This window comes from Ammodytes marinus (assembly GCF_949987685.1).
Source record: "Ammodytes marinus genome assembly, chromosome: 20".
NCBI classification, from domain to species: domain Eukaryota; kingdom Metazoa; phylum Chordata; class Actinopteri; order Uranoscopiformes; family Ammodytidae; genus Ammodytes; species Ammodytes marinus.
Genome location: NC_137224.1, coordinates 16,063,850 through 16,078,192, shown reverse-complemented (window position 1 = coordinate 16,078,192; position 14,343 = coordinate 16,063,850).

The window sequence follows — 14,343 nt, the reverse complement described above, 5'->3', positions numbered from 1 at the left end:
TTTGTGTCAAAATGTATCTTTTATAAATAAGAAAAATACTATGGACAGGTCTTAATTGTCATGTTTTAAAGAAAAACATTTATCATAAATCAACCCTTCTGTATCCTTCACAATAGTGCCAACAATGATTATGGAAAGCCTATTGATGTAAGTGCTTTTAAGTAAATTGAGATCTTTGGTTCTGGAGTATTGATAAAAAATAATGTTGAGATGTTTGAATAGAGAAATAATCGCACACATACACAGACAAGGTTTAGTTAAATAAACACCTTAATGTACACGTTGGACCGTTTACTAATACTATTATGAAAGAACGCATTCACCAATGCAGTGTCTCCCCTTAATAGCTTTTATTTTGAAAAATTACAACACAATTGAGCTGCACTACTGAAAACAGATGTCCTCTGAAGAGTTTTCTTTTTTTTTTGTACAAAAAGATTCACAGTCAATAAAAAAAGATTTGTTCCACTCTGTATTTTATATACAGTATACAGGTTTCATTTTCCCGACCATTAACGCTCCACCACACAAGCAGCACCCATAAAAAAAGTATTGAACAGCCTGTAAACTTTTTTAAAGGGCCACTGCAGCCAGTCGCTATAGTGCTTCCATAAAGTTGGGTGACTCAGAACAGACACATAAAAAAAGGGTAGAGTTTATTTGAAGCAACTACAGCCAAGAAATCCTGAACTTTAGCATGTAGCATCTTAAACTTCAAACACAATATCCTACAACTCCCATAATGCAACACGTAACATCTTTTCACTATATCCGTCCTGCTTTATTCATTCAAACTTCATTCCTGACTTTTGTATCATGACATCACTATGTCATCATCAGGGTTAATTTGACCTGATTGGACAAAGCTCACCCACACAACAGAAAACATTACGGAGGGCTTTTTGTTGTTTATTCCTTTTAACTCATATATCTATTTTTAACCTACATGTGTTAGACCAATTTCCCCGCCTTCGAACTGAGTCAATTGAATGTTCCCTCCACTCCCACAGGTTTCTGTTCCCATCCTTATGATGACACCTCCTGTATATCCTCAACTGCTGAAGCCAGTTTGTGCAAGCTGCCATTTCACAGGCACTCCATTATTTCTTCAGCCACTGTATAGTTATGCCTAATCAATTTGAACAAGTTAAAATCAATCATATTGCATATTACAAAACAGTATTCACAATTCAAAACCAATCAAGTTAGTTACATTCATATAGAACTGATTTGTGAAAACTGTATAAAAAACAGCTTTCAAATGCAACGATATAAAGGAAAGTCATTTTACATCAACTCTGTAGGGACAAATAAAAATAAATCCATAATCTATGACCTCCTTATGTTCCTGAAACAATGTAAGTTTTTTTTTGAGGATTTATGTTTTATCTTTTTCACATCTTTATGCTTAAAAATATTTGGAACCAAAGGAAAAAAAATGCCTTTCAAGAGGAAGCTCTGTGAGCCAAGAGCCTTGTTTATCTGGTGCATGGACCTCAGGTGGCTGTACAGAGCCCAGGAGAATGAGCATTAGCATCCTGTCTCCTGCATGTGCTTCGGTTTAGTGACGGGAGCATCTTCCATATGAACTGTGGAAGCCCTAAATCATCCTTTAGTTGCTACTTCATTGTATTAAAAGAGAGCAAATTAAAAATGAAAAGCAGTGTATGAGTTCATGGCAACTTGGCACAAGCGTTCATTAAAAAGTTTTCCTCATTATACAGGGACACAATGTTGCCCTTACAATGTATTTGCTGTTGCAAATTAATAGCTTATAAACACAGGGCTGCTGAAAATGAAGCTCTGCCAGTGACTGAATTGTAAACAAAATGTTAAATTGGACTATTTACCTCTTGATATATACAGGACATAAACATATATTTTGAAATGAATAATACAAATACAAATCTTATAACAAACTCATTGCATGCTGCTGGGGATCCACAATATGGCAGAGGACACTTGTTGAAACTGTTATCAGCTTGAATAAACAGAAAAAAACCCAAACCTTTATACGTATCTGCAGTATATTTTCTAAATTGAATTCTCTCCCTAGTGATTTTATTTCATTTCTTCATTCTAAACATGGACCCAAGAACCCAAACAGTGGATCAGTTCGCAAACATTTCCTGCATAAATACATGTCTTATTTTTTCAATTTCCTTTTACGATGGGGAGGGGTGGGGGGGGGGAGGGGGGTTGGGTTGGTGGTAACATTAGTGACCCACCAGCAAGGCCACATCCCATGAAAGGGGAAAGAGTAAAAAATGTCTGCTGACAGCGAAAGTTTATCACGCCACACAGACACAGTCACCGCCTCCATGTAATTGCTACCAGGGGAGTCGCTCTCTGCTGTGTGCGTGGAGTCAGGGTGGGCAAGACAACTCACAATCAAATCTATGAGATGGTTAAACCCCCCCATCAATACTATTTGGCTAACGGCTTCTATCTTGATGCAAATATACTGCTAATATGACTGTGCGCATACGCTTGTCTAATGGTATTCAGCTCGTTGTCGTAATGTCCATCAGTAATTTCCTCCGACTGGTGTGTGTGTGTGTGTGCGTGCGTATATGTGTGTGTGTGTATTGGAAGGAGGCTGTCGAAGAACTGCAAACGTTTGTCCTATGAGATTAAAAGTCATCATTCTATCCTTCTTGCTCTCCCCCTTCCCCTGACCTACACACACAAACATACACACACACACGCCCGCCCCCCACAGTATCGGTTCAGCGGCTCCATGCTGCTGCATCCCACCCCAAGAAGCGATAGAATATGGCCATTCCATTTCAGCCCCCTTCACATTTCTCCCTGCTTTCCAACTAGAATCCTAATTAATATCATTGATGTACACGCTTTCCTCTGTCTTCCCAGCACGTCTCCCATACCATCACTCTGTGTGTGTGTGTGTGTGTGTGTTCGTGTCACTGCTCCCACGGCACAACCAGAGATAATCAATGGCAGGTTTTGCAGTGTCCACAGTGCCTGGATGTGACACACGCTCTGTTTTGATCCTGAATCCTCAGGCCTATTATCTATATTTTCGAAAAGGGAGGCAGATTAAAAAATGTCCGCCTCCCTATCGTCACCTTCAGGTTGATCTACAGTACGTTGTTTTCTGCACGGGGGAGAGAGAGAGAGAGAGAGAGAGAGAGAACAGTGTGGAATATCTATAGCTGAGGGGCCTTGAGCTAATTCTTCACTCTCTTTTCTGCCCCAAAGAAAAGGCACCAAGGATGGCCAGGAGGATGACCTTGCGCAGTATGAGCAATAGATAGAGGCAGTGGAGTCAATGTTGGAGATGTTTAATGTTGTGTTGTTGTCAGCCCAGGTTGATGGACTGTCAGAGGGAGGAGGGGTGCATGATGCTAGTCGAAAGGGGTCAAAGTATGCCTAATGGAAAAGACATCAGTTACTTCAAACATTATCAGCTCGCGTTCATCGTGTGGGTGATTTATTCGTGGATGTTTTATTTGTTATCTGTCTTGCACAGGTGTGTGCACATGGCTGAAGCGTGTCTTCCAATCCAGCCATGTACTAGCCAGCATGTCATGTGTATTCATATATAGAATGATAGATGTTGCAGTGATCCGCACTCATAAGGAAAGCAAATGACGTTGTGAGCCGATTCACAGCATTTATTTATTTTTTCTTCAATGAGTTTCAGCCATAAAACAATCCAGGTGTTTGCCCCTGGAATGTCGGCTGTGAAAAGACCACACTGTGCTTGTATGACTCCACAAAAAGCTGTGAGCTCCACAACGTTTTGTTTTCATATAACCTTTACTTATACCCGAGAGATCAATTGAGGGGTAAACCTCATTAGCAATGATGTCGAGTCAAACAAATGCAAAGCAAAAACATCAACACAGCACAATATTACACGACAAGCTGATAAAGAGCCAAAACAATTGAAACATTATATATACAGTAACTGAAAATAGCGCCTGGCGGTTGAGAAATGTCACAGTGTCCTTGACCTTTGACCTCCAAAATCTAATGAATTCATCCTTGAATTAGAGTGGACATTTGTGCAAAGTTTGAAGAAAATCCGTCAAAATCGTTATAAGATATTGAGCTCATAAGAATGTCCTGGACAGACAGACAGAGTTACGTATACAGTATTTACCGACAGACAGATAATAAATATGATTTTAAGGCCTAATGCAAGCTGAACACTGGCATGTTGTAAATGCAGGACTTATTTTTCTATCGTCACCATCCATCCCATGTGAGGAGAACGCAGCATAAATCGCAGGTCAGCTGTTTAATGGAGCAATCAGGTTGGACTCAATCTTGGGTTTAGGTGGTCATCAGTCACTGGTACATCTATGACTTTACTGTACACTGCAAGAGAATAGACCATGCTAAGCCCAATGTTTCAACTACAGGATGGAAATAACAGAAGCAACGTAAGAATTATGCTGATGAACTCTAAGTTATTCATAAATTAAACGGGGTTTATATATATTCAAACTTGCCTTTTCGCTCGTTTCACCCAATTTAATATGTCCCCCACCTCCCATCACTCCACACAAAGCCTGGATCCTATAATTCCCATCATGCAACGTGTTAGCCTCTTTCAAACTCCACAGCTCCACATTTCTTTCAAGTTTAAAGGCCCTGAGTGAAAGGTAATTGTGGTTCAAACAAATGCTGACACAATAGTTTGCTGCTTGGTCGTTACTCATTAGCCCAGTGCTTGTTGAAGGCCCTCTAACCACTCGTTTGGGACTCTAGTTTATTACTTAATTAAAGTTGGAGTCAGCCATTCTGGAGAATGCTTGTCAAATTCACTTTTTGTCAAAAACCAGTGAATATCTCCTCACTATCAGCTACCTGTCCATACTGTGTGTGCACTGAATATAAAATCCAGTGTTAATTGATTTTTGTCAACAAGTGTTCTTAAGAATTGCTGAATCAAACCGAACCAAAAAACATTGTTAAACTTCTGTTTCTTTCTTGCCCAGGAGCAGCTCTGCAGTATCGCCTAAGGAAGGAACAGCTTACCTTATCTCAATGTGCTGGTACAGGGTAATAAAGAAAATAGGGGGGGAATAAAGAAAATCATTATATAATGGGGGTAGCTCATACTGTTTCCGTCTAATTAGAACTTCACAGATAATTGAGGCAGATCATTTCCATAATGAATGTAATAACAGTGAAAGCAATAGTGGGTTTATGGGCGAGGTGTATTGACATATTCCGGACACATTTTTCTTCAATTCCCTAACCGGCTCATTTGAATAAAGACGCACTATTTTGTCTGGCAGTAGAATATGTTAGGGTTCATTAAGCAGATTGAACTTTACATTCATTACTCACTTATCTGCATGCTTGGCTGTGATTTGTAAAACAGATTTTTCACTATAAATATAAAAGGAGTCTATCGGGCTGTTTTTTTTTTTTTTTTGCGAGTGTGTGTGTGTGTGTGTGCAGCACCGGGAGAAAATAACAGGTGAGTCACTTCCTTTCCATCTCTCTCTCTCTCTCTCTCTCTCTCTTTCTCTCTCTCTCTCTCTCTCTCTCTGGCGGCCCTCTCTCTGTCTTTGTTGATTCCTGAATGAGCCTGAGCTGTAACTAACAGACAGACTGTGACAGATGCTGGCAGCCGACTCATCCCTCTCGATCCTCCAATGCATTCATTTACATAATTACTCTCTCTACTTGCGCGTGCACACACACACACACACACACACACACACACACACACACACACACACACACACACACACACACACACACACACACACACACACACACACACACAGTTCATTTACACCTCTCATATCCATCGTTCACTCACAGACAAAGTGCAGGCAAAGAAAGGAAGACTCTTTTTTTTCTGACAGCACACATGAGTCAGTGTGTGATGGCTTTGTCAGAAGTTTCAAGAATGGGGAGAACTTGAAAGCCAGGAGTGGTGCCATGCGGTTCAGTGCGGCATCCAATGTTGTCCCCCTGTCGTTGGGGTACCAAGCCTTCCCAAAGGGTCCCAAAAGGATGGACCTACACACTGCACATTGATTTGTCAACAGAGTGAAGAGTCTCTAGAGACAAATGCTGGAGCACATCACAGCTCTTTGTTTACTGTATGGTGTTTTTGCTCTTCATTGATCTAGGGTTACGGTGCCCTGCCGAACCGTGCCAAAACGAACTGTGCTGCTCAGTGGAAAACAAGGCATACATGTGTCTGTTGAGCCACGTGGCAGCCCTGATATACACTCACCGGCCACTTTATTAGGTACACCTGTTCAATGGCTTATAAAAACAAAAAGCTAATCAGCTAATCACATGGCAGCAATTTAAAGTATTTATGCATTTAGACGTGGTCAAGACAATGTACTGAAGTCAAACTGAGCATCAGAATGCGAAGAAAGGGGGTTTAGGTGAGTTTGAACATGGCATGGTTGATGGTGCACAGCAGGATGGATCCATACTTTCATGTTGTTGACGCCAAATTCTGAACCTGCCATATGAATGTCGCAACTGAAATCGACATCTCATCAGACCATTCATGATTTTTCAATCTTCTATTGTCCAATATTGGTGATCCTGTGAGAATTGTAGCCTAATTTTCCTGTTTTTAGCTGACAGGAGTGGCACCCGGTGGGGTCTTCTGTTGCTGTAGCCCAGGGGTGTCCAAACTACGGCCCGCGGCCCGCTTTTTATTGGCCCGCGGCCGATTTTAAAAATATAATGCAATATGGCCCTTTGAAAAAAAAATAAAAAATACATTTTTTTTTTTTTTTTTGCATTTCTTAGTCAACCCACTAGTGCAGGGGTGTCAAAACTGATTGATTGGCCCTTGGCACATTTTTAAAATATAATGTAATATGGCCCTTTTAATTTTTAAATAATCTAAATGCACTCATTATATTACAGAGAAATATGTCCCATAAAAGAAAAAGAGCACCAAGGCCATCCCAGAGGACCCTGCATAATATTTAAATTTAAATTAATATTATTATGGAAAATCCATGTGTCCTTCTCCAATAGCTTCTAATTCATCTGACACAATGTTTAAATTTTTTTTCATACAAAATTCTTCAGCTTTAGCCTCTTAATTTCCCTCTCAAAGTGCACCAGATTCATGCATTTCACTTTAAAAACTTAAAAAAATCTCCCGGGGGGGCATACCCCCGGACCCCCCTTTGAGGGGCAAGATCTCGGCTGGCTACTATTTTCAACAAGCTGGACATTAGACGTCAAAGCAGAAAACACTGGGTGTATTAATGGCATTTAACAAGAGGGGGGATGTATCTTTTTAATGTGCAAGTAAAGTGTTGCCGTGAAGAAGGATTACAATTTACGAGGACACTATGAAACTAAACATCAGAGCAGCTACATGTCCTGATAAATGTGTTATTTTTGCAAAGTGGCCCGGCCCTTCGTAGATTTTTCTGTATGTGGCCCTCAGTGAAAAAAGTTTGGACACCCCTGCTGTAGCCCATCTGCTTCAAGGTTGGTCGTATTTTGCATTCAGAGATGGTATTCCGCATACCCTGGTTGTAACGAGTGGTTATTTGAGTTACTGTTGACTTTCTATCATCTCAAACTAGTATGCCCATCCTCCACTGACCTCTGACTTTAACAAGGCATTTTACGTCCACACAAATGCCGCTCACTGGATATTTTTTCTTTTTCGAACCATTCTCTGTTAACCCTAGAAATGGTTTAGAGTGAAAATCCCAGTAGATCAGTAGTTTCTGAAATACTCATACCAGCCCTCCTGGCACCCTCAACATTGCCATGTTCAAAGTCATTTAAAACCCCTTTCTTCCCCATTCTGTTGCTCGGTTTCAACCTCAATAAGTTGTCCCGTCCAGGTCTACATGCCTAAATGCATTGAGTTGCTGATATGTGATTGGTTGATTAGTTAAATGTGTTTACAAGAAAATGAACCGCTGTACCTAATAAAGTGGCCGGTGAGTGTACATCTCCCAGGCAACGATTTCTTAGCTTGTGGCTTCTACAGGAAAAAATTAAATAAAAACAATACTGTAGTATAACTTGCTCAATTTGTTCCAGATGACACAGCACGTTTACACAAAGTGACACACGCTACAATTCATACATGAAATGGACTTTGCGTTACTGTGTGAGAACAAAAATGCACCTAAAAGGCATTGGTTGGACCGTCACTGAAAGCGTGTTGCCCACGCAAAACAGAGATATCATGGAAAAATCAACACAAAAATGAAAAAAAAAAATGCTAAAACCACAAAACATTACAATTTAATTAGCTTTTAAAAATTTGGCTGTATGGAAAATTCAGGACATGTGTCAAGAAGTGTGGTGCAGAGTGATGCAATTTAAAGGTGCTGTAAGCGGAATGGTTCTTTTAGCTAACTTCCTGTCAGTTACTGGACAGTCCCCTCGCTCGTCCCTACGTCACCAAATTAATGCACTGCGGTCTTCAAGCAGCGAGTTATTTGCATCATCTCAGATCCATAAGTGTGATAAAACATGATAAAAAAAACATCAAAACAGACATTGGGAAGGATTTCTACCTGCTCCGCCATTGTAGGCGCATAAACATTCACCCATCTGTCGCTCTGGCGTGCACCGGCAGTGAGACCATGAGTGAGATGGGTGTCGGTTTGTAGCGTTCTCTCTTGTGATTGGATATATATATATATATATATATATCGGGATCCTACAATAAGTTTAATTGCCGATTACATGCAGAGCAGCTAACTGAGAGATCGGCTTTATGAAACGCGTACATTATGTAATTGATCACTGTATGAATAAAGAGCGATTTAACACTTATAATAACATAAATAAACTCCTCACTTCGCCTTTAATGAGCAAATAATTTATGACATTGTATACAAGCACATATGCCATAAAATTCTAGCTAAGAGTGTATTTTGTGCAAATACTGAGTTTAATCCCACAGAACATATGTCCCAGTAAGTGATGGCCTCTTCGGCTGCTGACGATGCTCCGTTTTCTCGGTTTCCCACTTTGACCTGTGAGTTCAATCAACCTGCTGCCTCAATTATCTGCTGTGTGGACATTTGCACTCACAGACACACACACAACCACACACACACACACAAACACACGTCTATCTATGGTTGTGTGGACCATGATCTGTGAGTTCATTGGGAGGCCCCCTACACAAATATAAATGGACACACACACACACACACACACACACACACACACACACACACACACACACACACACACACACACACACACACACACACACACACGTCTATCTATGATTGTGTGGACCATGATCTGTGATTTCATTGGGAGGCCCCCTACACAAATATATATGGACACACACACACACACACACACACACACACACACTGACAGCAGTCCCCCGTGACTAGCTCATTGAAGAAGACACGGCCCATCACGTCCGGTCCACCTTTCAGCCGTCTGCTGTGCGTTGTTTTGGTTGACCACTCAGCCTGTTAGCGCTTCCACCCTACAGACTGTCGTTAGCTCATCTCCTCCATGTTTCACGCCGTTGATGATGCCGGCTCACTCTGGCTGATTATCACTGTAATGACTCACAGCTCTAATGCCTCTCATTCGGGGAAATGGACGATCCCTTTTTCAAGGTTGAGAAAGTGCATTTCCAGTGAAAGCTAGTTTGTGAGTGTCTGAGGTGTGCGTTTGTCTGAGGTGCACGTATGTGTGTGTGTGTGAGTGCTTGCGTGTCTATAGCTCCATGTGGATTCCATAAATGTGGACACAAAATCCTTCTAACTATCTAATTGGGGAGATAGTTGCATGATAGTAAGCATCTGAAAAGAGTTAGGCATATTTATCAATCCAAATAAAGGATATTGTCCTGTATAAACTTTATACCAATTTAGTTCAAATGAGGCGTGCTATGCTCTAGTTACACAATACGTATTTTGAACAAATCACGGTATCTCTGCCTGAACATTCTATAAAAACAATGACTGTTTCCATGGAGACCGTTCGATAAGGCCACACCCACACAATCTTGTCAAACGAGACAGTCGAAAAGTTTTATAATATGACACCCAAATATTCAAATATTCAAGACCAGGTTTCCAGACGCTTTAACACTGGATGTCCGTCTCCCAGTCTGACCCTGCTGAATGGCAGAGCATCGCCTCCTGATAAATCAATATGCCACCTGAGGTAGAACCTCATCCTCCCTTCAATGGGATTTACAGCTGACAATAACGTCCAAAGTGCATCAGCGACTCGTTAGCTCCCCTGCTAATGGAGACGCTCGCCCACCGTCTCCCTCTGAGCTAGTTTGTGGGAGTCATTACTCCCTTTGCCCCAGCTCAGGCCCTTGGAGGCTCCAGTTCAGCATTATATCATTTATCAATCCAGAATACACTGTTCCGTCAGCCTGTCAGAAAAGTGGGACTCAGCACCCATTTGACGGGTTAGAAATTCTACCTCTAATTGTTCCTGTGAGGCAAACTCATACCCAGTATAGCCACAATTTCCATATTTACAAGAATAATGATGACAACTCTGTGGCACAGTAATGTGTGCATCTGTGCTAACAAGTGAGTGGGATAGCATTACCTTTGCCCCATGCGTCACATAGTCCTCATCCTCGAGACCTTTTCTCTTGTTACGTGAGAGAAATATAAAGCTGTAAGCAGCGATTCTCAAACAGTGACATTTCAGGACGAAATATACAGCAAGATCTATCCTAATCCTGCCTATGACGCTAGGACTAACTAGCTTTATACTGCAGTACAAGGCTTCCACATATGGACATCAACTGATGAGGGTGCTGGCACTATATCGTTTCATATATTTTTAGATTGATGATTATTTCAGCAAGGTATAATGTTGCCTTCGAGGTCATCCTTATGAACCTAACACCGACTCAGAGCTTACATTGGCTCAAATTGGTTTATTTTACTGTGTGTTCACTTTGTTGTCCTTGTAAGCTGTATGTCTATGTTGCCAACTCTGGGGAATGGGACTTGGGAGCGACTATAAGAAAAGAAAACTCCTGCTACAACAAAATGTTGTTTACAGTAAGTTTGGGCTTTCTTCCACTTAACTTTAAACAAGTTCTATGAGTGCCTAAACAAGGACAGCCAATCGAATAAATTGTCATTGAAATTTTTTGTGAAATTGCAGTTTATCAAATAACATTTTCTCATTATGCTGATGAAAACAAATATTTTTTTTGTATGGCATTGGGTTTCTCTCTAAACAGACAGTAGTATTATATAATTTAATTTATTTTCCAGACATTGTCACAAAAGCGCCGGTCGGCTCTGTTTTCTACCTTTCAACGAGCTGATTTTGCAGAGAAGAATCTCATTCCCTTTGCTTTCATTCCTCTTGTTTTTTTGGGGGGAGGTTAAAGGGAGTCTCAGGTGGCCGGGCACACTCTCCAATTACCCAGCAGATAGGAGTGATACAGGAAAGCAAGGACAGTCATAGGACTGGGAGAGAAAAAAAACAAGTTAAGAGAGTAGCTACGCCGAAGCCACGCCAAAGCCACATGGAAGACAGACAGGGATTATACCTATCTCTACCTTTAATATATAGGTCTGCAAAGTGTCAGCAATATGGGTTTGGACGGCATGTAAATTTCCATCCGCACTCTCAGCAGATGGATTTTTTAATACGAGAGCAGAACACCTGGTTTGCTGCTTAATTAATATGGCAATCCAGTTATTACGAGTCAAATGTCAGACAATGTAATGAATGAGTGTGTGTCACAGGCTATTAAGAGAGCCACGGCTTTGGTTGCTCATTTAGATGGAGGGCGGTCTAATTTTTGACACGACAGACTAATAGGTGAAACAATGACAAGGTATAATAAGGTTAGGAGCATGAAGCCAATAATACAGGAAATGAATAGGGATAATCAAAATTACAACATTAAAACGTTTTGTGCAAAATGCAGTTTCACGTATTTTATACATTTCATTTGGGTCCCTTGTGTGACGAGAGACTCCCACAGTATGAGATAAAACAACCCTCTCTTTTTCTCCACCTCCACCTTACTGAAAACCTGTGTTCAAAAGCCACAGGCAGATTTATCTCCCCTTATGACATCATAAGGGGAAAAGCCATGCAATCCATAACCCACCTAACTTAGCACGACCTCCACCTGTGATAAGCACACCCCCAGATACCCCTCAATCTATCTGGCAGTTATATTCAAACTGGCATTAATTAAGGGCCAATCTGTAATGACTGGGGGGGAGGGGGGGTTTGGAACACAGGTGCGGACCAAGGGGTGTCTGAAAGTTATCCCCGGAGGGATAACCACTAAATCGCAAAGCGACTACAGGGAAGGGGGAGAAACAAAAATGCACAAAGCTGTCAAGGGCCACACAGGCTACCTTTTAATAATACAAACTAAAGCAACAACAAAACCACCGCTGCCAAGCAGCTGAAAGGGTACACAAGTAAACCAGTTGACTTAGCAACACTTAACACAGAGCGCACACAGAGCGCTATATTTTCATGGATGGTACAGTATATTTGGGCTTCACTGCTGGTTCTGTTCCAAATCTGGTTTCAGTTAGCAGACCTCAAGTAGTTTTTGCAGGCAAACAAGAACAACATACAATTTCAATCATTTCAACTCATCATCTCAACATCTTAGGCAACAGAAATCCCCAGTTGGACGCACACTGTCATCGCCCTGATATGCATATATAATCAATATCTAGAGGTTGGCGTCAACAAGCTGTAAACACATCATTGAAATGGCATAGCCTTGTAAAATTGTTGATGCAAATGTGACAGCAAACAGTTTCCTATTTACACACCTCTCAGACACGTTAGCATTCATTTGATGTCGTATGTCTTTCCAACAGATAAATATGTCCAATATTTACCTTCTTTCCGCTCTGTTTTGGATCCTTTCCAACTCCTGAGGGTGTGGCTTTCATGTTGTTAAATATTACACTAAAGTTGTCTAGATAAGTGCTTATTTGGGAGCGTAAAGTGGGTTTATTACAGCTTTTTGCTTAATTGTGCTAAAAAAAAACTTGGTAGAGTAGGGTTATAGTTCTCTGTTATGTGGGCCTGTTGCTATAACGACCCTTTTACAGAACATAAAATCATTTGACCCTTTGTTCATAGAATGATATTGACTAGTGCAGCTAGTGCAAGCTAATCTATCAAAACTTTAGTTTAGTTTATTTCGGCCATTTTCCAATACTCCTGGTCTAGACTGAAGAAAAAAAAATCAACGAACATAAAATGAATGCTTCTAGCATTAAAGCAAAATAAAAACTTGTTAAAAATGAGGTGTGGAGAGCTATTTTAATGGGTCATGTATATTTGATTAACATTTTATATGCTTCTCACCTTAGTTTCCACATTAACATTCATTAGGCTGTCAATCAAAACTGTAGCGTTTCTGCCTACTCACTCAGCAAAAGGCGATTGCAGATCTAAATTGAGTCTTCAAATTTGAGTTATTTATAGGTGTAGTTAACTTACAAATGTTGAAAGCTATACATTCACAGATCAGATAATATATTCAATTTTGTAAGGTGGTTCAAATTCAATTAAATGTCCACCCTAAAGAATTGATAGCACCGGTGGTAAGCGAGTACCGGGGATAAAGAATCTCATTGCTAGTAGGTACCATGAAGATGGAATACAACTGCAGCGGCGATAAATGTGATTGCTAACAGTATTTCCCAGTATATGGATCACATGATTCCTGTATGCTCCATTGTGCATGAGCTCTATTTGGTCGCCTTCACGCAGCAGATGAGATATGAGCCAATATAGTAACTGTAGAGGGTCAATAAGCTCTTTGATACGGTTCACTTAGACCCCTGGCACAGACCTGAGATGTATGACAGAGTAACATGGGGGCTGCTCTATCTGTCTTATACCGCTGGCTGCTGCTGCTCGGCTAATTCAATTAAGCAGAGCCGGCAGTATTTCCAGAGGTTGATGAAAATAATGAATGCTTTAACTGGATTGGAATTGCAAATAGTGGTATTTCTGTTTGAAAGTGGAGAACACTTGGCTCCACTGTATGATTGTTTCAGTTGGAAAATGTAGCAAGAACCAATCAGCCCCAAAGGACATTAGAGTGGGGGGAGGGGGGGCTGATTAACATCTATCTCCATGCAGTTAGGCAATAAACTAATAAGGTTGTACACTTTGAGTGATTTTGTGATGATGGAAATACTATTTCTTGAACAATCATAAAGAATCATGACAGGATTTTTTTTTATATCCATCCATACACATTTTGTTTAATTGGCAAAAGGAGGAAAGAAAACATGTAAATGTTTAACATGAACTCATTTACATGCACAGAGGCAACTTGCTCCTACTGGATCCAATCCACTCCATGGATACAGGCAAAATAAATTACCACTA